Genomic DNA, 4,393 nt, shown 5'->3' on the forward strand with positions numbered 1-4,393 from the left:
TTATGATGGCAGCCAGGTGGCAATACCTTGCAGGACTGGGAAGCATCCTCCAGGAGGATGTGTAAGCTGTAAATCAGCATCCAATATACATACTGTTTCTCCCATAGCCAGGAGTCACGGATCCAGAAATCGGGGGATAGAAATGGGTTGACACCACTCACTATTGCCACAGGTGATCCTCTAGCAAAATGTTTGCTTCTGTTCCTGTGACCTGATGCTCAGCTGGTCTAGAAGTCTTCGTTACAAAAGAAGGAATGCTTCCACCGGAGACTCAACAACGATTCCATTGAATTACAAGTTCAAACTGCCACCCTGCTGCTTTGGTCTCCTGTTACCTCAGAATTAACAGGCAAATGTTGTACTGGCTGGGATGATTGATCCTGATTACCAAAGGGCAATTGGGCTGCTACTACACAACAGAAGAAGACCACATATATTTGGAATACAAGAGATTCCTTAGGGCGCCTATTAGTACTACCATGTCCTACGATTCAAGTCAATGGAGAACTACAACCCAATTCAGGAAGAGCTGCTAATGGCCCAGGTTTCAGAAATGAAGATTGGGGTCACCCACCAAGCAAAGAGCCATGGCCAGCTTAGATGCTTGCTGAGGGCAAAAGGAATATGTCATAGGTAGTGGAAGAAGGTAGCTATAAACCAGCTATGACCATGTGATCAGATGCAGAAATGAGGACTATATGTGAGTGTTTCTTTGTTTTGTTATATGTTTGTGCTGATAGATATGCATTAAGCAAATATTTTAGAGTTTTCCCCTCTTCATACTCTTATCATCTAACATAAGATGTATTCACAGTGACTGACTTTTCAACCTAGTATTTAAGTTACAAGGTATCTAGGTAAAGAATGACTATCACTCAAGGACATTACAACCTGTTCCAGGGAAAGCATTAGCACATTTTCAGTTGTATTGTGTTAGCAGAAAGTATGACTTTTTTTTTTTTTTTTTTTTTTTTGAGACGGAGTTTCGCTCTTGTTACCCAGGCTGGAGTGCAATGGCACGATCTCGGCTCACCGCAACCTCCGCCTCCTGGGTTCAGGCAATTCTCCTGCCTCAGCCTCCTGAGTAGCTGGGATTACAGGCACGCGCCACCATGCCCAGCTAATTTTTTTTTGTATTTTTAGTAGAGACGGGGTTTCGCCATGTTGACCAGGATGGTCTCGATCTCTTGACCTCGTGATCCGCCCGCCTCAGCCTCCCAAAGTGCTGGGATTACAGGCTTGAGCCACCGCGCCCGGCCGAAAGTATGACTTTCTTATTGTAAAGGCATAGCTATAGATGATAGCTATAGATATCCATCCTTCATGGTTCCGTTTCTCTGGTGGAATCTGTACTTACACACGCCTCAATAAAGGTGTATATACAAACATAAAAACCTCAGCAGAGACACTGGTTATGAGTATTCAGTCCTCAGCCAAGTGGAAGTGAAAAGTAGCCAGGCACTCTTTCCTCTTTTTTGCTAAAAGGGAAAGTGGAATGTGTATACTTCGTGTGATATAGAAGTAACAGTGAAAGGTTATTTTTACCATCATTGCCACTGAGGCTAGAAACTGGGAACTAAGATTTTCTTTCTGAAGTCAACTAGCAAATTTAAATGTGCACAGGATGCAATCTGTGGGACGGGACCCTGAGACCATCTGTAAATAATGTGATTGAGAGTTTAGGTACCTACTTTTCTTTCCAAGCAAAATGAACAACCAAGTGAAATGAACTCAAAGTTCTGCCTACTGGAAGTATTTCTTCTCATCACTGTCCATCAGGAATGACCCAGAGAGAAGTTGTGCTGCTGTAATTGAACACCTTAGGTAACACCTGCATATTATGCACAACCATCTATAAGCAGATGTGAGTTTTTCTCTTCTTCATTCAACTAGTCACAGAGAATACTCCATGAGGTCATAGGTGCAGGCTGGGACACAGAAGGCAGGGTCCCAGTGCCTCCAAGGCCTACTCAGGCCTGTCTCATATTTACCATTTCCATTTGATGATGGAGTGCTGTTGTGCACACCCCACCTTAGGATTTGGGGGGTCAGACAGCAGTAGAAGGGCTGTTGGTGCTGGCAAAAACTCAGCAAAATTTAGGATGTAATGTCCCCACCTTCCTTGGGATCTTTTCATATGTCCCCATCCTGATTTTGAAGAGCCCATTATTTCCTAATCAATGCCTTCGCTCTAACAGAAGACACCCTATGGCCGGGCATTGTGGCTAACACTTACAATCACAGCACTTTGGGAAGCCAAGGCGGGTGGATCACTTGACCTCAGGAGTTCGAGACCAGCTGAGGCAACATGGCAAAACCATGTTTCGACAAAAATACAAGAAAACTAGCTGGGCATAGTGGCACACATCTGTCATCCCAGCTACTAGGGAGCATAGGTACTCAGGAGGCTGAGATGGGAGGATCGCTTGAGCCCAGGAAGTAGAAGCTGCAGTGAGCTGTGATCGCCCCACTACGCTCCTGCCCAGGTAACAAAGTCAGACCTTGTCTAAAATAAAATAAAATCAGAAGACACCCTGCAAGGTTGTGAATTCTATTTGCATTGTAATCCAGCCACTTGCAGGATAAGACTCAGGATTTCATTTTCAGAAATTCCAGCCCTGCATCTACAGAGACAGGGTTTCTTTAAGGACAGACATAGAAGCTTTTGGATCATGTCTGTGGTGCTGAGCTGGCAATCTGAAGCCCTGAGCGCATCCTTTTCTTTCCCCACTTTCTCTAACATAGTGAGGAACAACCACACAATCTCACTATATACCCTATTTTGCCTAAAATGCCCCAAAGGTATAAATACATGATCACCAGAACCTTACCTTCAGTAAGTATTTGATCAGGAACATCCAGTGGCAATATTTTCCCACCTCATTCTAAGCCCTCTTTACCAATGGAAATAGAGTCCTTACTGGCCTTCAATTGAATCATATGAGAGAATCAATTCAGATAATCCATCCTTAAGCTTTTGTTCTTTTAGAATCACTTCCATTACCTAATCCATACGAGTCAGGCTTTCACTGGAGAAACAGAACCAGTCGGATATCCAGTAGGATACAGGAGTTAGGTAGGAAGATAGATGATTGACAGATGATAGATAGACAGATGATAGATAGATGGATGGATGGATGGATAGAAAGAGAGAGAGAAAGAGAGAGAGATGATAGATCAATAGAGGATAATAAATACCAGATAGAGATGTATTGCGAGAAATTGCCTTATGCAGTTCTAAGGGCTGATTAGGCAAATCCAAACTCTGCAGGGTGGCCTTCAGGAAGAGCAGGCTGGAACTCTCGGGTAAGAGCCAACTGCAATCCACAGGCAGAATTTCTTCTTCAGGAAAACCAGTTCTGCATTCGTACCTTTCCACTGTTTGTGTCAGGCCACCCAGAGTATTAGGAATAAACTCCTTTACACAAAGTAAACTAATTGAAGATGCTAATCACATCTACAACACCTAGAGTCATGTTTGATTGAATAACTGTGGAATATAGCCCAGCCTAGGCGGCACATAAAACTGGCCACCACAAGGTATAATTAAAGTACAGTAAGTTGCACATATTTAAAGTATACCTTCTGATTCATTTTAACACATGTGGAAACCCACGAAATTATCACCAAAATCAACATACCAAATTTTTCACCACCTCCAACAGTTTCTTTGCTCCCCTTTGTAATCCATCTTTCCCTCATCTCAGCCCCCAGGCAACCAGTGATCTGTTTCAGTTACTATAAATTAGCTGGCATTTTCTAGAACTTTACGTAAATGGAATCAGGTCAGGGGCAATGGCATATGCCTATGGTCCCAGCTACTTGGGTAGCTAAAGCAGGAGACTCTCTTGGGCTCAAGAATTTGAATCTAGCCTGGAAAACACAGTGGGACTCACCTCTAAAAATTAAAAATGGAAAACAATGGAATCAAAGATTATGTACTCTTTCTTGCTTCTTGCTTTCAGCGTCATTATCTGGAGGTCCATCCATGCTGAAGGGGATGACTAATCTGTTTCTTTTTCATGCTGAGAGTATTTCACAGTTGATTTGTCCCTTCACCTATTGATGGATACTCGTGCTACTTTAAGTGTTGCTTTATTACAAGTAAAGCTGCTATCGTCTTTTGTGAATAAATTTTTGTACGGACATTGTTTTTGGTTTTCTCTAGTAAATACCTAGAAGCTATGACTCACAGGTAAACAAACACGTGGGTGTTTGTTTAACGTTTAAAGAAACTGTCATCCAAGTGCAAGGGCTCCACACCTGTAACCCCATCACTTTGGGAAGCCAAGGTGGGCAGATCGCTTGAGCTCAGGAGTTGGAGACCAGCCTGGGCAAGATGGCGAAACCCCATCTCTACAAGAAAAAAAAATCTCCAAGATTTAAGCTATTC

Source organism: Saimiri boliviensis, chromosome 8 (assembly GCF_048565385.1).
Source record: "Saimiri boliviensis isolate mSaiBol1 chromosome 8, mSaiBol1.pri, whole genome shotgun sequence".
NCBI classification, from domain to species: domain Eukaryota; kingdom Metazoa; phylum Chordata; class Mammalia; order Primates; family Cebidae; genus Saimiri; species Saimiri boliviensis.